The sequence below is a fragment of the Oryctolagus cuniculus genome, chromosome 10, assembly GCF_051225735.1.
Source record: "Oryctolagus cuniculus isolate XC-2025 breed Fujian yellow rabbit chromosome 10, ASM5122573v1, whole genome shotgun sequence".
Lineage (NCBI taxonomy): Eukaryota > Metazoa > Chordata > Mammalia > Lagomorpha > Leporidae > Oryctolagus > Oryctolagus cuniculus.
In genome coordinates, this window is record NC_142876.1 from 56,402,124 (window position 1) to 56,423,813 (window position 21,690).

Below are 21,690 nucleotides of genomic sequence, written 5' to 3' on the forward strand. Positions count from 1 at the left end.
ATTTCAATCACTGTGGCTGGGTTTGTCACAGCTTTACTAGAGGTTCATAAGATTTTGAGGAAATCAGAATCCTATTCCTATTTTACCACCCTTTCTTGTAATAGGAAACAAAAAACTAAATGTCATAGATTTAAAGTACTAGATTCCTTTCTTTTAAAAAATATATACCTGAAATACACAACATTTAATTAAGAGTTGTAAACAGAAGAAAATCAACCGTTTGTCAAAATGAAAATTCCTTGAAATACCATGTTTTAGCCAAGCTCTTAAGACTCCTCACCAGTACAATTATAAACATTTACATTTTCTAAAGATCAAAGACAAGTGATTTTACAGTAGCTCCAAAAGTCATTAAAACAGAGTGGGAACTGGAAAAGAAAAATGCTGTGCCACTAGTTTATATCTCAAACTCAAAGTCTAATAGCTGGGGACAGTGTGTGGCGTAGCAGGTAAAGCAGCTACATGAGATGCTGACGTCCCATACAGGCACCTGTTCATGTCCTAGGTCCTCCACTTCCAAACCAGCCCCCTGCTAATGGCCTGGGAAAAGCAGAAGAAGATGGCCCAAGTGTTTTGGCCCCTGCCACCCATGTGGGTGACCTGGATGGAGCTCTTAGCTCTTGGCTTCAGTCTGGCTTAGTAGTAGCCATTGTGGCCATCTAGCAGATGGAAGATCTGTCTCTCCCTCTCTCTCTGTAACTCTTACTTTCAACTAAATAGATACGTCTTAAAAACAAACAAACAAATAGCCATTTCTTCTTTGTTAAGGAAGAGAGCTACCAGGAACTAACACAGAGTTATCAGTGAACAAGAGAACTTCAAAGATAGACTTCACTCTTTTTCCAGAGCACCAAACACCTGGAAATCCTGCCTCTTCTTAACCTACCACCACCCTAACAGATTATCTTTCTTTTATCATTGAAAGTCTTTTTTTATCATTGAAAGTCTTTTTTTTTTTAATTCTTTTTTTTATTTTGACAAGCAGAAAGAGACAGACAGAAAGGTCTTCTTCCGTTGGTTCACCCCCCAAATGGCCGCTATGGCCGGCGTGCTGTGCCAGTCCGAAGCCAGGAGCCAGGTGCTTCCTCCTGGTCTCCCATGCAGGTGCAGGGCCCAAGCACTTGGGCCATCCTCCACTGCACTCCCGGGCCACAGCAGAGAGCTGGACTGGAAGAGGAGCAACCGGGACTAGAACCCGACGCCCATATGGGATGCTGGCGCCGCAGGCGGAGGATTAACCAAGTGAGCCACGGTGCCGGCCCCAATTGAAAGTCTTAAAAAGCTACATTTTACAAGATGTCTTTTTAGTTGGATAAAGAAGTCCCAATGACACATGGAGAATCACATAATCTCAATCTCTTCTTCTGATAGTTTAAGGAGTAATAAGACAGATACATAGGCACAGGGTAAGTAAACATTGCACTGAATAAAAATATTAAATCAACATAAAGTGGGAATAGAGATTTATCATTTTAGGAAATATACATAATCCTACAAAAGCAGTAGAAATACTCAGCTGAAGACAAGAAGTACTCATTCCCTGTTCAGACTTGGTAGAGTAAAAGGTAGCACTTGGCTCTATTCCAAATAAAAACAACTGGGCAATTAAAAAAACGATAACGATAATGTAAAGGATTATAGAACTGACCGCAGACTTCTTTAGTGCTGACTATGGAGTTCTGCCCTTGACAGTTCAGCACTGGGTGGAGTTCAAAGTCTTTTTAGGGTAATATATTCTAAATACCATGTGCCAGAATATTTAGGGTCATTGAAATTATTGGCATTATCCTGTTAGACTACCAGCCCTGTTTTCCTTTGAATTTCAAAGAACCCCAAAGACTAGAAATAGTTCAACATCTGACTAAAAGTGTAAATAAATTTGACTTTAGGAAGAAATGGAAAAATATTTTTCATAGAATTATAAATCAAATGCAACAAGAAAGCATACTTGTGATTTCCATCATAAACTTAGATATTTTAAGAATTTGACATCAAGTTTATGACACTGTATTATGTTTATTTTTCATATTTTTATTATAAAATTATGAAAGGACAAACAGTATTAAATGTTTTATGATAGCACTACAGACTTTGGAAATACCAATAGACACTTTTAAGCTGTTGAAGAAGTGGGACAGTAAAGAATATGATTTGTTTCTGTACCACTAATTAACTGCTTGCAATGCAGATAGGATCAGCTATAAACCTCCATGACATTGTGTCTGGGACTTTTCTTCTTTAGCCTATTCCCTTTTTTCACAGAAAGAAAGATGGAGGAAGGGGTTTAAGGTACAACAGGCAGTTCTGTCTCTGCTGATTTTAGGAAGGGGGACTGAAGGAATGAAGAAAAGAGTAACTTGAGAAATATGGGTAGGTGCCTGCTAATGCTTTCATAACCTCTCAGTTGTGGGGTGAGTGTTCAGCCGAGCGGTTAGGATACTGGTTAAGATGCCTGTGTCTATGAGCTGCTGTTTTGGTGCAGTGGATTAAGCATCAAGTCCCTGGGCTGCTCCACTCCTGATCCAGCTCCCGCCTAATGTGCCCGGGGAAGCAGCAGAAGATGGTCTACCTGCTTGGGCCCCTGCCACTCAATGTAGGAGACCTGAATAAAGCTCCTGGCTCCTGGCTTTGGCTTGGCACAGCCCTCAGCAGTTGCAGCCTTTGGGGAGTGAGCTAGTGGATGGAGGATCTCTCTGTGCCTTTCCCTGTCTCTCTAAACTCTGCCTTTCAAGTAAAATAAATAAACCTTAAAAAAAATACAAAAGATGCCCGTGTTCCACAATGGAGTGACTCTAGCTTCCCACTAATGTGCGCTCTGGGAAGTGGCAGTGATGGCAAAGTAATGGGATCCTACACCCAAGTGGGAGACCTGGATTGAATTCCGAGCTCCAGGTTTCAGTCCCAGCCAGTCTTGGTCATTGTGGATATTTGGGGAGTGATTCAACAGATGGAAGCCTTTTTCTCTCCCTCTTTCTCTCAAAAAACTTTTATCCTTTGCTCTTGAAAATAGAAAGGTGAAGCACCGAATTATAAGGAACTAACGAATCAGGTAAAAAGTTATAGGAATTCACATGAAGTGCTCCTAAGGACCAAAGATTAGAGAAACTGAACATGAAGGAGAATAAATACAATGGACCGATGCATATTTAAATAGAAAAACTTACAAGTTAAGTTTGCTATTGAAGGAGAAAAACCATGAGCTCCTCTTAACAGAAAATCGAAACAAAGCACTCAATTGAACATTACTAGGAGGAAAAGGAAAGAAGCCAGTATTTCCCCTGCTTCTCTCGTACTTAAAATTAACCAAGTAGTTGGTTAAGGAGAGGGATTTTATTTTTCTCATGAAGAATTTCAGATAATAAATGTGCAAAGAATTAGAAGTATAAAATTACCACTTTGAAACCCCTAATGAGGGTCCGGCACCACGGTGCAGTAGGTTAATCCTCTGCCTGCGGCGCCAGCAACCCATATGGGCGCTGGTTCTAGTCCCAGCTGCCCCTCTTCCAATCCAGCTCTCTGCTGTGGCCTGGGAAATTGGTAGAAGATGGCCCAAGTGCTTGGGCCCCTGCACACAGGTGGGAGACCCGGAAAAAGCTCCTGGCTTCTGGCTTAGGATTGGCGCAGCTCCAGCCATGGCGGCCATCTGGGGAGTGAACCAACAGAGGGAAGACCTCTCTCTCTGCTTCTCCCTCTCATAGTCTGTAACTCTACCTCTCAAATAAATAAATAAAATCTTAAAAAAAAAGAAACCCCTAATGAAAAACTCATACTGGCAATGATAAGTAAAGCCGTTAGATGCAAAGTTGGTGGGGAACATTATAACAGAGAGATCAGGGGTTACCTGCTGAGTCCACTGATCAAGCTCAGCACCACTGAATGTGAGGCAGTGAGATGGCGTGGTTCCCCCAGACCATATGAAACACCCACCATCTAGCAAGCATTCCTGCCAAAGAGTGTAATGAAGCTAGCCAAACGTCTAGAACAATGTCGCTCATGGGATCAGGGAACATGTTAAATGAAAGCACAAGGAACCATAAATTCAGAATGAGGGGCAGACCCATAGGGCAACTACCCTAATTGACCTATGTTCCGCAGCAAGCCAAGGTCATTCACTTCACAAATGGTGGAACTAGGCCTTCAATTTAGACTCAAAAGTCCAGCTTTTCCCACTAAAATATGCTGTTTAAAACAGAAACAAGGTGAGACTGAAGGTGATATGTCCCAATTGTGTAATGTGTGTGTAGTTATCTTTGATTTGAGATTAATATTTTTAAGGCACAGTTTATTGATTGTATACCAGTCGTACTAAAAAAACAACTTGGTATAACTCCCTAGTTTGTTACCTTTTTCTTTATATATTTTTGCCATTCACTTTCTACCCTTTCAACAATCATCCACACTGTCTGCCAGTATTTATAGAAATCCTATCATAGTGGTTAAGTAGTTTGACTCTGCAATCAGATGGTTTTAACCCAAATTCTGTCCCCACTGCTTCCTGTATGATACTGAGTGAGCTACTTTCATCTGTAAAATGGAGATAACATTACCAGTCTCATAGGTTTTCATGAGATTAAATGAGATTGTATCCAGGGGCCAGCGCTGTGGTGTAGTGAGTAAAGCCACCGCCTGCAGTGCCTGCATCCCATTTGGGTGCCAGTTCGAGTCCTGGCTGCTCCATTTCTGATCCAGCTCTCCGCTATGGCCTAGGAAAGCAGTAGAAGACGGCCCAAGTCCTTGGGCCCCTGCACCCACGTGGGAGACCTGGAAGAAGCCCCTGGCTCCTGGCTTCAGATTGGCACAGCTCCAGGTGTTGTGGCCAACTGTGGAGTGAACCAGGGAAGGAAGATCTCTCTGTCTCTCCTTCTCTCTCTGTGTAACTCTGACTTTCAAATAAATACATAAATAAATTTTTTAAAAAAATCAGATTGTATCCACATAAAATTTTTAGAATTGCACCTTTCATAGAATAAGCATGCACAAAATGTTAGTAGTAATGGCAGTCTTTTGTTTTTGTTCTAGCATTGTGCTACACTGAGGATAATAACAAAAATAAAATGTACTCCTTCCCTTGTATGTGTTGTATACTACAATAGATTCTGGGACATTGTTCTTGGAACAAATGACCACCAATGTAAAAATTCCAAAAGCTATTTGACCCTGTATATAATTCATTTCTTAAAAAAGTTAACAATCACACATATAAATAATAGGATGAACTTTGCACCAAAAGCAATGATTGGCAACAGAATTTTCTGAAATTTTGGAAATGTTCTAAATTTGTACAGTCCAATATGAAAGCTGCTAGCCTTGTGACACAGTCAGGCACTTAACGTGGCTAGCTGACTGAGGAATACATTTTAAATTTTATTTTTAATTAAATAGCCACATGAATCTAGTAGTTATTACTCTGGACAGTGCAACTCTAGAGTATACATAATGACAGGGAAATAGAAGATTTTTTAAATTCTAAGAGGTCTGGCTCTGTCCCTAAGTGATATGACCTTGAACAAGTCACTGACCCTTTCAAGTTCAGTGGCTTCATCCATAAGATGAGTACATGGAATAGACCATTATTGTCCCCTACAACAATACTCCTTGTCTCTATATAAGAAAATTACTTGTTATTATATTACCTCTTCCATGTTCTTTCTCTATTAAAAATATTTACTGATGAGAGTGATAATGTGTGGCTTCTAGACAAATAAACAAAACAGCTTCTTGTAAGCTCTTGTAGGGTTTATACTCCAGAATTTAAAACAAACATATATGCAAAGATTTTTCTCATCTCTGCTCCTTCCTTCCTTCCCTTTTCTTTTCTCTTTTCTTTTCTTTTCTTTTCTTTTCTTTTCTTTTCTTTTCTTTTCCTTTCTTTCTTTCTTTCTTTCTTTCTTTCTTTCTTTCTTTCTTTCTTTCTTTCTTAGTATTTCATTTATTCTTTTAAATTGACTTTGGTTCCTTTGAACGATAGCTAGTTTGGTCTAGTATTTGCCTAACTCCCTCATTAGATTGTGAGTTTGGGGAGGCAAATATTTTGTTTAGAACTGGAATTGAGTAAAAAAAAAAAAAAAAGAATAGATTGAGCTTGTGTGTGGCTTACCCAATTATACATTAAACAGGACTCTCTCCCCAAGGACATTCCAAAAACCCACAAAGCTAACCATGCATTTGAAACATCATTTTATTTTTCTAATTCATCCTCCTTGCTGAAAATCTTTAGGAAATGTAAATAGATTAAAAGACAAAAATTTTAACCTTTTTAAAACCATTCTGTACATTTAAATTTGGATGAATCTATTTTGATAGTTTGTAAAGCCAAAAAATATTTTAGATACTGAAATAAAAACATAGCCCTAGTAATTTAATGCTAAAATTGACCACTTTTAGCAATATCCTACAGAAAAGCAACATATTAATCTGCTATAGAAATAATTACTGTAATATGCCACCTAATTTCATAATAATTATTAAAAGTTATCATAACTACAAAATATAGTGCTACTTTTCCTTTGTAACAAAGAGTTAGCTATATATTACTTCTAGAAATCTTCACTTTCTTCCCTAAAATGCCAGAAATTCTTCTGTAAAATAAACACATCTTGTCAAGACTCTTTGGAACTAGTGTAATTACCACAGGCAATCCCTGTGTAAGATCAAAGAAGCAAAACAATAATAGGCAACGTGTGACCTCGACCATGTCACCAGAGACCAATTTTTCAACAGGGAGAAGAGTCAATAATCCAGAACAGAAAACATTAAATAACAAGAAATGCTTCCAAAGTGTGGCTCACCACATCCATCAGGGCTGCCACACTCAGTTCAGAGCCTCTGTGGTTTGAGAACAAACTTCTGGGGATTTATCACAACAATCATTGAAATCTACATAAAACACCAGAGGCAAAAACCAATTTTCCAAACAGAACAGGATTTCAAAAGAAACTATCATAATAATCTTCCAAATTTCACCTGATACATTAAACAGTGAGAAGGCCATAGATAACTAATTTTATTTGTATACACTCATCTAATTTATTTACTTCTCTCCATTTAATTTTCCTAAGAAGTCATTTGAAAATGGGCTATGAACACCTACCAGATAACATAATTCATAACAACATATTAAAGGTTCTTCAGGGTTTTTTTGGGGGGGGGTGGCGGGGGGTGGAGTTTGTTTATGGTAACTATGGGTGACTAAATCCAGAAACAGAGTTTCTTTTGTAACACATTTATATGACTAAACACCTTAAGGGTTCAAAGAGAGGTAAAGAAATCCCCATTCACAATCATGATAGTAAAATGGATATATACCTAAATTGACTTTTTTAAAAAACATTGCAAGTCAAATTATACGTTGGAATCATCAAATTTTGTTTGTTTTCTTAGATACTCCTACCAAATGGCCAGCTCCTTTCAAAATCAGATGGGAATTTGGGGCTGCACAAATGTATCTGAACACATTCTGAAGTTATTTAGAGAATAGCGAAAGACAGACTTAGCTTAAATGAACAAGCACTGTATATCCAAAGGAACTGTGAGCATTCTGGTCCTATACAAACTTGTTAACGCCTGCTCCCTTCATCTTTCCACTGTGTCATCTGCCCCTGTCTTCCCATCTTCTTATCTTATTAACATTGCTAATTGTATTTGTCAGTTTTGCCACAATTTCAATGCTACTTAAACAGCTGTGGGTTTTCTCTAGGCAATTATCAGTCAGTTCACTTAGGTTTCTAAATTAGTTGTTGAAAGGTGCTTTAACCTTGAGAAGATAGAGTACTTTGCATGCTAAGCCTTATATTTATGTATATGTTCCTTTAACATAAGTAAATCATTAAAAATGACTTTAAAATTGCACACAATTAATAAATGCATTAAGTATAATTGTGATGCTTAACATACATTAGAAGGAAAATGCCTAACAAAGTGTATTATACACTCCCCCACATTTAATTTTTTCCTTCTCATCAGAGTATTATAATACATGCTTTCTTTCTAGATAAAGAGGGGTGCTCAAAAAGTTTATGGAAATGAGTATTCTGAAAAAAATTCTGTATGGATTTAAAAAATGTTCACACTGAAATAAAATTTTCTTTTAATGCCATTTCCCATGAATTTTTCAAAGTGCCCTTATACGTATATGTACATATATATAATTACAAATTGAAATATCAAAATCCTGCTAAATTCCTCTGACAGTCCCCTTTCACTACCTATCTGCCAAGTGGCGAACACCTTTCACAGGTACCCACAATCACATAACTTAAGTGGTCTCTTGAGGTCACGGGCTGCGGAAAGAAGCACCAAGCAGGTTCTTCCCTCTTCCATTTCTCTTCAAAGAGAAATTCCTTATTATATTGCTTTTCTTATTCACTATTCTTGACTCTGACATTGGTTTCCTTCTTACTCCTACAAGTGGTACAAGAAATGCATTCAGGAAGAAACACCAGGTCTAAGATTATTCATCAACTGATACCCCTATCAACTATCAACTCGGAAACAAAAGAAACATTACACGTCATGTGCCGTTTGTTACCTTGCTAAGTTAAAATAAGCTCAAAGATGACTTTTTACTGTTAGTAAGTCGAAGTATTTTAAAAGATTTACTAATAATATCCTGCTTGTGGGCCCAAAGCTTGTAGAATTTAAAAATTCTTGTCAGTTCAGTGCTTACCCTTCCCTCTCTCTACCCTCTTCCACTTGGAGCTCTCGTTAAAGATAAAGGTGATATTTCAACAGTGCAGAATTCTTCAATGAGAAAAAAAATTAAAATGATAAATATTTTGGAAATCAAAATACAGTTCAAACCCCAACTGTTCTTTCAGGCCTGTACTCTTACAGTAGTGATCAACGTTTGGTGAGGATTCTCCTTCCACGAGACAAAAGCAAGCGTTCCTTAGATAAATCAGGAGTTTTTACCACGAGACTCATAAAACCTTTTCACAACACAGATTTTCAAGGGAATCCTTTAAGGTTTTAGGAGGCTGCTCCTTTTACTAAGTAACAAAATACACCCCATGGTGTCCCACTGACCCCACTCAGCTGTCCTTTGACCTCTTCAATTGTTGAAGCCTAACTCCACTCCAAGGCCCACAGAATTTGCCTCCCATATCAAAAAGGCTAATGTTGCTTCCTCCTAGCACCTGGTGAAACAAAATGCAACAGTTCTCTCTCTTTCTTCTGCCTCCTCTGCTCCCTCTCTGACCATTTTCCAGATGTTCCAGGCCCAAATGTTAAGCCAATACTGGGCTTCAGTATCTGCGTGGTCACCATGAAGGCACAAACAAGGACCAGGCTGAAGTGGCAATGACCCTCTTGTTCTTTTTGGCCTCAAAAGGATACAGCAGGTCATAAAAGAGGAAAAGATCTTTGGCCTCCCTTGGAAATGCCAGGCTATTTAAGCACATTGTAACTTCCAAAAGGGGAGAGACAGTCTTGGGTTATGCCCCCTCTCTGATAGACAAGAGTTACTGAAAACAGTAGCCCTAAATCCTCAGTTCTAAGCAAACTTGTTTTCTTCCACATATGGGAAAGAAAAAAAAAAGGTGCTATCACTTTTTACATTTTCTAAAACAAATGCCAAAAATAGAAAAAGTTTTTATAACTTTTTTTCAAGATGGTGTTATATGACAACTTTTGAACAGATGTCACTAGAGTTGGTTTAGGTTTTTCTGCAGAAGCTAATAATTTAGAAGTCTTTCCCATTAGATAGCTTGAAAGGTAAAAATGACAATCAACAAAGAGGAAGAAAAACTGAATTCTTATTTCCTTAATTTTAGGTACATAGAAAATACAGAGGCTAAATGGGGGGAAAAACTCACTGCTGAGTAGGTTTGTTGAGGGGGGGATAGAAAAGATGAAGGAGAAGAGGAAGGGGTAGGAGAATTCATAGAAAATATCTGCTTAATCAGTTTAAGGATGAACTATAGTAGCTTTATTTACATTGTAAATATAACTTATTCAAACAAATTTGATCTTGAAAAATTTTAGAAGGGGGCATATAGAAGTGTACAATACCTTGGTTTATTTATTAACATTTTTGAATCATGCTCATGGTTAAGTTGGGCAGTCAACACTTCAGGAAGCCTGCTGCCTAGATTTTAATTGTTTAAAGATTTTCTGTACCTGTGAAAAAACAAGAAATAAAAAATAAAAAACATAAGTTAATTCTCAGGTACATCATATTCTGAAATATAATAATTAAATATTTATAATTCTACAAAAATCATAATTAGAAACAAATGACCAAAGTCTTACTACACAATTCCATATACATCATAACTAAAAAATTCATAGGTATTCTTCCTTCCTAAATACTCCAAAAATAATCAATCCTAATTATATATACCCCCAAAATAACTTATGCTGATCTTAAGATATACCCCTACCAAATGTAAACAGAATAAATCTGTCAAGCCTACATTTTTGACAGGTGTTACCATAATGTTAAAACCCCACAAACTATTTTTATTTTTAGGAATTGAGTTAGTGAAAGGTAATTTACCTAATGAGTTTAAGAGTTTTGTAATTCATGATACTTACCAAAATCTATCTACTCAGAGAAATATAAAAATGTAAAACATAATATTAATTTAAACTATTTTTCTACTTTTTGAAATTAATGCTTTAATAATTTCCAAGAAAAAGTCTACAAAAAAAGAGTTTCTTATTCATTTGAATAGTGTCTTCCTAGAAGATATTAAACTAAATAATAATAATTGCATATAATTATAGTATCATATTATTCTCTCTTCTACATAGGTTATGGTTAACAGAAACCTTTACATGGAATAATGGGAAATATAGTTATAAGCATAAAGGGAAATAAAAACTGTCAAGGATTTTTATGCAAAATTTGGAAGTGTTCCTAGTTTTTTGTTACTGGGTCTAAATAGAAAACAAAAGAGGATTTTCTTTACAATGTAGTGATTTTGATCTGAATATTTAAGGCACTAAAATATTTGAAGTAATATTAACTTATGTTTTCTTTAAAAATTGTTTTCATTTTACTTTCTTTTTTACCAACTTGGTTGAAAGAGAAAAAAAATTTAGATTTTAGAATAAAAATATTTACCTTACCTCTCACAGTCAGAAGAATGTCTTCAAAGCAAAAGAATCATTAAAAATGCAACAGCCAGATTTTCAAACTCACATATTACCCCTTGCCCCCATACACACAGACATCTTTTTCTAAGTCAGGAGCCTTGCTACCTACATCCAAACCCAGGATTACCCCATATGGTCAACAAGGTCAAACTGCATTACTGCCAATGAAACTATATGACTCCACAAGGACCTTAATGATTTTGAAAAAGGGCAGTAATCCAATTCCAATAGCTTCAGAGTCTAAAATTGCTAATTTTTGGCCACGTGCTGCACACTTCACCTGCTAGTAATGACATTTTTGTATTTTCTTCTAATTACACTCAAAGCTAAGACCTTTGGCCCTGGGCCACAGACCTCTATTCAGGCTGCACACATTCTCTTAAACGACCTGATCCTTTGTTGTCACTCTTACTCTTTCATCCATTATTTACACCCATAGAGAAGGAAGATACTCTACCATTTGTATAGTTTAAAGCTTCTAATCATCTTAATTTCTTTGCCTTTCAACCTGTGGGTCTTTCTCATTGACGAATGCCAAAAAGTTTGACAAAATCATTTTTTTCCAATCACATGCCCTCCTCTACCCCCCCACTCAATTCTCCTTTCTTGGTCCTTAGCCAACCTCCTTCCTGTTCCTTGTGTTACACTGTAGGTACTTTGCATCAGCCAAAATTAGAAAATTGTGACTTATGACAACAAAATGAACACAAATCTAAATACAATACAAATATCCAATTTGTTCTGACAGATCAGTAGCAAGTATTTTTCTTTTTTTGATCAAAGAGTCCCTTAAATGAAGTTGGAAGTTACTTAAAATAACTTAAAATCTACCCCCAGCCATCCTAAAGCGTGAGCAAAGAATTTTCAGGATTCACTTGCAAAAAAGCCAAAAAGTATTCAGTAAATATTAGAGATGTTACTGACACAACCAAAACTTTTCCAATACTGTAAAAAATCTATAATTGCCCAGCTGATTGTAGAAAAGAAAAATTAGAGAAAATAAAATAGAAAAATGTAAAGGTTAGATTTTAAATTTAATCTTTAAAACACTAATTTTCTAAGCAGCAAAATGCTAATCTAAAACATTCTACATCATTAGCCTTATTTTCTGAAACTTTTCTCAGATATAATTTTGCTAACATCTAAACACATTTTGCAAATCCAAAGCACAGAGTTGTTTACCATGATGCAAATGTCTCCCTCAGATCAGGATAGCCACCAAAGGAGTCTGATTTCCAGGACGTTTATAAAATGACATCTGATCCATCTTTGTTCTTGCTTCCTCTATTGCTCAGCTTACTCTTGATTTCTAACAGTGTTTCCTCATTGTCTGTCCCCTCTGCAGACCCTGCAACCCCTTGTCTTTTCTTATTTTCACCATTTGCTTCAACCAGCAGTTCACTGGAGACCCATCCATCTTGTAATGCCTAAAGTGACAGATGCTCTCAGGAACGACCACACTGCTGAGTGAACAAAAGATAACATCACCTCCAGGAACTCCAGAGAGAAATACAACTGCAACCTTAAGACAGGGGCTGACTTGACAGACATTGGACCATAAACCTCTTCTAAGTGAAAAAGAAAACAATTGCCACACACACAAAAAAAATCTGACACAATCAAAGGCAGAAAAGAGTGATTATTTGTGGATTGCCTTTTCACTCTGTAACTCACTTTCCCCCCTCCCCATGCTTTTATATTGGGGCAATTCACTCGCCAAGAGGCAAGAGAGGTTCTTGGGAAAAAAGCCTTTCTCAAGTTATTTTCTCTTATTCAACAATATTCAAAGTGAAATTCATTCACATGTGTGTTTCAGGAAATGTAAGACTACCATGCAACAATCGCAAGCCTGACCTTTCTTGTTTGCATAAAGCAATATCTCAGAAATGCTGACTCAGTTTTACTGCTGTGAAAGGCGCATGCATGCTTTGCAAATTAAAAACACATTAGAAATTAAAAAGCAACGTGACACAATGTCAACAGTATGTGTAGCTCATAAAAAAAAGCTCACCATTCATTCATCAGACAACCTCCAACTTGGGTTAAAGAGACAGTTAACAAGAGGATTCTGGGAAGGGCTGCAGATCTCCTATCTAACAAAGAAAAGGCCTTATTAACATCTCCCAGCAACAAACTAATGACAGGGAAGTTCTGCCTGATGTCATCCAGGATTTTGGACTTTTGTTGTTGTTGCTAAAGCATCTTATTTAAAATCATCATACAGTAATAAGAAATAAACATACCTCTCCCTTTCAGATAAATACAGTAAAAGGAAAATTTTTAAGCATATATAAAAACAAAAACCAACCTAGAGGTCAATTAAGAACATGGTGTGATCAATGTCAATTATGGAGATTAACAACCCATTTTCGTAGTAGGCATCAAGCAATACAGAGAAAAACCTCTTGCAGCTAGATAAATTATCATTCTCTAAAAGGGCAAAAGGTGGAAATGTTTACGCAACATCCAAAGAGCCAAAACACTCAAGAAAAGTTCCATCAACAATATTTCCAAGAAAAATGTAAGCAATTAAAATAGCATTTCATTGGTAAAAACATTAATTAAACCATTTTACACACAAAGCCTTTAAATCATGCTATAATCATTTTTCTTTAGATTCTATAATGACTTTTCTCATTCCCATTTTCTAAAGACATACATTTTTATATCTTGCATTAGAATTATTTGGGCAGAGGAGGTTAAAAATTTTTTTCAATTTGATACATCAATTAGTCCTATTTAAACATTTTTATGTCTTCCTTATTTCCTCATACATTTCAGTGTAATTCAATAAAAACATACTGTAATATTTCACAGTCTAGCACTTTGTGTTTAGTCTTTTTAAGGCTAACAAAAATTCATGCAAAACAATTAAATGAATATGTATAATTATATATCACAATGAGAAATGATTAAATAATTATAAAATGCTTATTTTTAAAACAAAAGACTTACTCTAATATGGACGTGATTTTAACTAGAAGACTGTTTAAAACACATTAGTCTAAGCAATATTGCAAAAAGTACTGATCCCAAAGTATCACATCCTTCAACACTCTCAAAGTTTGGTATCTATACTCAAAGAGAGATGTGACCTTGAAATGACAGCTCCACTTCAGAAAGCTCAAAAAAAGACCCAATTAAATTATCTACTTTTTAAACACAATGGGATCAATATGCATGCAGGAAAAGTACACCCTTGTGGAAAGTTCTCATTGCCTGATTGATCAAAAACAAAACAAAACTTTTCTTTTTTAAGGGCCCCTTCCAGATCACAGTCAGTGCCAGAAATCCACACAGGGAAAAAATCCATCAAAATGAAACCCTAAAAGGGTTTACCCTTCACCATCCTATTTGCACTTCAAAACCCTGTTAGTCCTTCAGTTAAACCCCAGGGCTGAACCATTTCAATAAGAAGAGAGGTGACCAGTGGTGATTTATCTCCCATTTGGCTTCTGGACAGAGCTGTAATGTCTAGGAAGCTTCCCTTCCCTGATTCAAACCCTCCCCCAAGTCTCCACTTTCATTTGTGCAGCCTTGGATCTGCAGTACCTTTCAAATAACTCACAGGCCCCTTCCAATCAGATGCAAGAACAATCTGTAACTCAAGATTTGGGTACATTTTCTTGGCAATGATTTCACAAAAAGGAATGCTGCTGAGTAATCAGAGCATTGCAAATACCAGGTTAAACTGCAGGTTCTCTTTGCTGTGAGTTAGGAAGAATCTTCCTCAACTGTGGAGTCTCCTCATATATGTTCACTGTAGTCAGAACTTCTTTCCCATTTATACTTTGATATCCTTTGTTTTGGGCCACATTAGCCAACTCTGCAGTTTGATGTTCATCTAAGTTTAAATCCTTGCACTGTAAAACATTTTAACAAATCCAAAAACGTGGAAATTTCACAGGTCACAGACTCCTGGGTCAAAAAGACCTAAAACCAGTTATCAGACCACTGTGACTCGACTGATCTTTTCACCCCCTGCTAGCAAATATGTACTATTTGCCAGCAAACATAATTTTTCTCTCATAAAATAAACACTAATGTTAACAACAGTTATCTAAATTGAAAAATGGGTCCCAAAAGTCACCAAAAGTATAACACAGTGAAGTTATTCCTCAAAAATGTTGGATTTTTTGCCACAAGGCATGACTTGTCTATTTCATATTAAAGTTCACTTGCTTCTTTGATTAGAAAGAGAAAACAAAGTATATACATTCTTTTCCTACCTTCTCATTTTTCTGTTTTATTTAAATGAGAGGATTTTGTTTTTCTAATTACTTGATAAATTCCATCTGAATCCCACATTAAAAATTTGCACCAAATGATTACACTGTAGTGATTGCAATTTTTCAAGCTGAAAATTTCCATGCTATCTCATTTCCTTCATAACTTTAGAGGATCCATATGCAAAGATAAACGTATTTCATTTACACCCGATAAAAGTTAATAAAAATTTAAAAATAGGAAAATAAATACATGAATGAAGTTAAAAACACAGAAATACAAATTTTTTGTCAAATGAAAGGAAAAAACTATGTTTTGGGAGACATTTATCAATGAAAGTTACATTTCTTCCATTAAAAATTCACCACAAACGTATCTACTAATACTTTATTAGTAGTTATTTTTTTGTTTTCACAATTTCTAGAAACAAACCACCCTACTTACAAATGATTTTATTGCATGCTACCAGATTAATGAATCTCAGATTTAAACAAGGGTACTTGAAAAATTCATGGAAAATGTTACTAAAAGATAAGATTATTTTAATGCAAAAACATTTGAAATCCATGCATATGAGCCTTCAAAAAGTTCATAAACAATGCATATTATGAAAAAACTATGCAAGGGATTTCAAATGACAAAAATATTCAAACTGCATGTGTAATCCAAGAAAGATACTCAACTAAAACCTAAGGGAATTAAGTTTTGTATCACTGAAGCAGAACCTTGGCATTAATAACAATTTTCAGGAAAACAAATTTCTTAAGCTACTAAATAACATAAAAAGAATAAAAGCTTTCCTTAGGGATCAACAGGAGTCATTGATCCACCACAGAGGAAATATTCAATCTTCATTAAATATTTATCCAGTGCAATAGATGGTTAGGTGCTATTTAGACCTCAAAGAAGAAACAGTTCCTGTCTGGTAGGAATCCTGTCCTGGGAGAATGGAATGGAGGAGATGAGAGACAGTGCCTCAAGTCTTGACACTATACTTCAAAATGAGAATGCTAAAAACTAGAGATGTGCTATAAACTGTACATTACTACCTTGAAATCTAATACCAAAAGAAAGTGATACTTAAGGGAGTATTAGTTTTAACAAAGTTTGACTGGGTATGCAAATTGATTTCCTATCAATGTAGCACAAAAAATTTGTATGTTCAAGATGAAAAGCTCCCAACTGAGCCACCTGGTAATCAGGGCCGAGTCACCTAACTTCAAATGGTGGGAAGTGGTAAAAGTAATACATTTCTAGATTGAAAGCACTATGATGATCTCTCTTTGCAGATGACATGCTCTTATATGTTGAAACCCTAAGACTCCAGCAACTATTAGAACAAAGAAATTCAGTAAAGTTGATATGAAGAATATACAATCAACATACAAAAATCCATAGCATTTCTGTACTTTAATAATAAACTAAAATGAAGAAAACAATTCCATTTACAATAGCTACAAAAGAAAATAAGACACTTAGGAAGCAATTTAAACAAGGTGGTGAAAGATCGGTATATTGGAAACTATAAAATATTGATGAAAGAAATTGAAGACACAAATAAATAAAAGATATGCTGTGTTCATAGATTGGAAGAATTAATATTGTTAAAATACCCATACCACTCAAGGCAACCCAGAGATTCAGTGTAATTTCTAATAAAATTCGAATGGCATTTTCCACAGAAATAGAGTAAACAATCTTAAAATTTGTTTGCAAACACAAAAGACCCTAATAAGCAAAGCAATCTTGAGGGGGAAAGAAAAAGCTGGAGGCATTATACCACCTGATTTCCCAAACCTGCAATAATCAGAACATCATGGTGCTGGCATAAAAGGACACACTGATATAAAAATAGATCAGTGAAACAGAATAAATAGCTCATAAATGAATCCATGCGTTTATGATCAATTGATTTTCTTCCAAGATGCCAATAACACATAATGGGGGAAAGGCAGCCTCTTCAATAAATTGTGTTGGAAAACTGAACATCCACATGCAGAAAGATAAAATTAGACCGTTATCTCAACCATATAGAAAACCCAAAATGGGTTAAAGATGTAAATGTAAGATCTGGGACTGTAACACAACTAGAAAAAAATGTAGGGGAAAAGCTCCATGACATTAGTCTAAGCAATGATTTTTGGGGCTGTAACTCTAAAATAACAGACAACAAAAGTAAGAATAGACAAAGAGAATACATTATATTAAAAAGCAAAGGAAAGGAAACAAACATAGTGAAGAGACAACCCACAGAATGGAAAAAAGAATTTGCAAATCACACATTTAAAAGGGGTTAAAATTCAAAATACATAAGGAACTCCAAGGTAAGAAAACCAGATTAAAAAATGAACAAAAGACTTGAATAGGCATTTCTCAAAAGAAGACATTCTAGTGGGCAACAGATATATGAGAAAATGCTCAACATCACTAATTATCAGGGAAATGCAAACATAAACCACAATGAGATACCACCTTATACCTGTTATAATGGCTATTATGAAGAAGATGAAATATAATTGTTGGAAAGGATGCAGAGGAAAGAGAACTTCTGCACACTGTTGGTGGAAATGTACACTAGTACAGCCATTACAGAAATAAGCAAGGAGGCTTATCAAAAAATTAAAAAGTAGATCTATCATATGATCGAACAATCCCCCTACTGGGATTACAGTAATTCCTCTTATCTATAGTTGTGCTTCGCGCAGTTTCAGTTAACCTTTGGTCAATCACATTCTAAAAATATTAAATGGAAAATTCTAGAAATAATAATTTTTAAATTACTTTTATTAGAGTGTATTATGATTGTTCTATTTTATTATTTTTGTTCATCTTGTATCTAATTTATAAATTAAACTTTATTGTTGGTATGTATGTATAGGAAAAACCATGTATAAATCACGTATTTAACCATATATAAAATCCATACATTTAATTTATACATTTAATTTAAAATAAATGTAAAACCATGTATCAATTATGTGTAGGAAAAACCTAAGTATAAATCATATTTTGAATTTTCATCTCCCTGGCTAGTGATGTACATGTCAAATCATGCTCGGCAGAAGCAGTGAGATGCAGCCACTATCACCATGTGGTTGTGAGGATAAACTACTGACACTCTGCAGTGTTCTATGTTGTGAAGCTATGGTGTTTAGTAATTTAGGGATATTAAATGCTTTTTCAACTTAACAGTGGGTTTATGTGGATAAAATCCCATGGAAAGTCAAGAGCATCTGAACAAGGTTCAGTTCTATTATTGATGGTTTCAGGCATCTATCCATTGGGGGTCTTGGAATGTATCCCATGTTGACAAAAGGGACTACTGTATGTCCCAAGGAAATGAAATCAGTGTCTCAAAGAGATGTACCTCCATGTTCACAGTGGCATTATTTACCATAGCCAAGATATGGAACCATTCTATGTTTCCATCAACCACTGAATGGATAAAGAAAATGTGGCATATATATACAATGAAATTATTATTTAGCATTTAAAAAGAAAGAAATAGTATAATTTTAGGTACAACTGATGAACTTGTGAGGACATTCTATTAAATGAAACAAGCCTGGAACAGAAAAAAAATATTGCATGATCTCCCTTACATGTGGAATCCGAAAGAGTCAGACTCATAGAAGCTGAAAATAGAACAGTGTTTTCCAGGGGTTGGGCTGAGGAGGGGCATGGGCTGGGGAGAAGTTGGTCAAAGGATACAAAATTTCAGTTAGGAGGAATAAGTTCAAAGGACTGATTGTATAACATAATGGCTGTATTTAATTACAATGTATTACATACTTGAAAATTGCTAAGTAAAGAGATTTTAAGGGTTCTCATTATGAAAAAAAATTAAGTGAGGTAACAGATATGTCAATTATCTTGAATTTGCCAATTCATAATGTACACATATTTCAAAACATCATGTTACCACATATATATATATAATACATATATAGCTTTTATATATGTATATATCTTTAAATATTTATTGATTTATTTATTTGAAAGTCAGAGTTACACAGAGAGAGAAGGAGAGGCAGAGAGAGAGAGGTCTTCCATCTGCTAGTTCTCTCCCCAATTGGCCACAACAGCCAGAGCTGTGCCGATCTGAAGCCAGGAGCCAAGAGCTTCTTCTGGGTCTCCCACATGGGTGCAGGGGCCCAAGGACTTGGGCCATTCTCTGCTGTTTCCCCAGGCCACAGCAGAGAGCTGGATCGGACGTGGAGCAGCCATGAACTGGTGCCAATCTGGGATGCTGGCACTGCAGGTGGTGGCAGCTTTACCTGCTACGCCACAGAGCTGGCCCCAAGCTTTTATTTATCAATAAAAATAGAAAAAAAGAAAACACTATGGAAATTATGGGAGTTGATAAGAGATCCCATTCACAAAATCAACCAGGAAAATAATCCCTGGGAATCATCTTAATGATGGACACGTGATAATAACTTTTTAAACTATTCATATATTTATTTGAGTGGCAAAAAGAGAGCACGAGCAAGAGTGAGAGAAAGAGAGAGGGAGAGATGAGGCAGAAGGAGACAAAAGAGAGTGCTCCCAGGTTCTGGGAGACAAGTGCCAAAGCCAGGACCTGGGAACTCAATCCAGGCCTCCCCTGTGGGTCTCAGAGACCTAACTTTTTGATCCATCACTGCTAGCTCCCAGGGAGTGTATTAGCCGGAAGCTGGAGTTGGGAGCAGAGCTGGGACTTGAACCTAGGCACTTTGATATGGGATGCAGGCATCCCAACCAACAGCTTAACTAGTAACCCAAATGCCCACTCCATAAAATTTGTTAAAACTAAACCTTATTAGATGACTTAAGAGCAAATTTGTACACACAGAGAAATAGACTAGGTTTCTTAAAAGGAAATCTAATCCTTGTTTATATATATATATATATATATATATATATATATATCTTAAAATAATAAGCTAAATATGATTCTAAATAAAATATCAAAATTTTTGTGGAACTTTATAAGCATCAATAATGGAAATAATCAAAGAAAATACAGGGGAAAACATTTTCACAGAAGTTTATAAGGGGAGGTGAGTTGGAACTGTATCAAATCATGTTATAAGATTGAGTTTTGGTCTTGTTAAATTTCTGATAATTTCCTTCCTTTCTACTGCATTTTATTTTACTGCTTTTCTGGTTTTCTTCTATCCATACGCTGAGTCTCAACTTCCTTCACACTCCCATAATATACAACCCAGCAATTAAGCGTTGGAGTTCAACAAACTTAGGCTGTGATAGCCATCTTCCATGGCGGTTCCTTGAGGGTTCTCACCTCCTGTGTAATCCCCTCCCACATTCAAACAGGGCTGACTTATGCAATCAATACAATATTGAACAGGAGCCAGCGTGCAATTTCCAAGGTCAAAGAGGATACTTGCTCTCTCGGATCATTTGTTTTGAGGGAAGGCAGTCAGCATCCTGTGAGCTGCTCTGTGGAGAGGTCCTCCTGGTTTTGAACTGAGCTCTCCTCCCACGAACCAATACCATCTTGCCCACTTGTTTCCTTGCTTCCTCTCTGGCACCTTCCAATCACTTCTCTGCACATAGTACAAATATAATTGTGGCAACTCTTTAAAAACCTTCAAGGTTTTACACTGACTTCAGGATCAAAATCAATATCCTTGTATGTCATTTCTGCTTTGCCTTGCATTTTTCTTCTCCTAAATGCCGTGCTCCAGCAACACTGATAAACCATAAACACATACCTCCTCTGCCTGTAACAGCACCCACCTCCTCCTTCGCTTTTGCTTACTTAGACCCCTTTAACTACTCAGACCTCAATCCAGTCATGGTTTCCTGACAGAAGCCATCCTTGACCCCGTCAGTCCTATGTTCTCTTTTTACTACAATTAAACTATTTTTGAGTTACATAATAATCTGTATGGTTAATTAATGTTTGTTTTTCCTTTTAAGAGTCTAAACTCCACAGAAGCTGGAACTATGTTTTTTATTTCTGCCTATTATTGAAATCACAGCACCTACTATGGTAATCTCTAGCATAGTACAACAAAAATATTTTTTTAAATAATTTATTTTTTCAATGATTTATTTATTATTTGAAAGTCAGTTACACAAAGGGAAGGAGAGAGAGAGAGAGAGAGAGAGAGAGAGATCTTCCATCCACTGGTTCACTCCCCAACTGACCGCAACGGCCAGAGCTGCGCCGATCTGAAGCCAGGAGCCAAGAGCTTCTTCTAGGTCTCCCACATGGGTGCAGGGGCCCAAGGAGTTGGGCCATCTTCTCTGCTATCCTAGGCCATAGCATAAAGCTGGATCGGAAGAGGAGCAGCTGGGACTAGAACCCGCACCCATAGGTGATGCCAGTGCTTCAGGCCAGGGCTTTAACCCGCTGTG

General features: G+C 36.3%; 1 protein-coding gene across 8 annotated transcripts in view; it reads right to left on the bottom strand.

The window, feature by feature from the left end:
- The window catches only part of GREB1L (GREB1 like retinoic acid receptor coactivator), a 285,560-nt gene that overhangs the window by 134,658 nt on the left and 129,212 nt on the right, over positions 1–21,690 (bottom strand). For 7 of the 8 annotated variants that reach the window (XR_016214605.1, XR_016214606.1, XM_051852064.3 and 4 more), the window contains exon 3: positions 10,009–10,116. The gene's annotated coding sequence lies outside the window, so the exon portion shown is untranslated. Of the gene's footprint in view, positions 1–10,008; positions 10,117–12,279; positions 12,411–21,690 lie in introns of those variants that run through there. The other variant, XM_089305845.1, reaches the window with a different exon arrangement.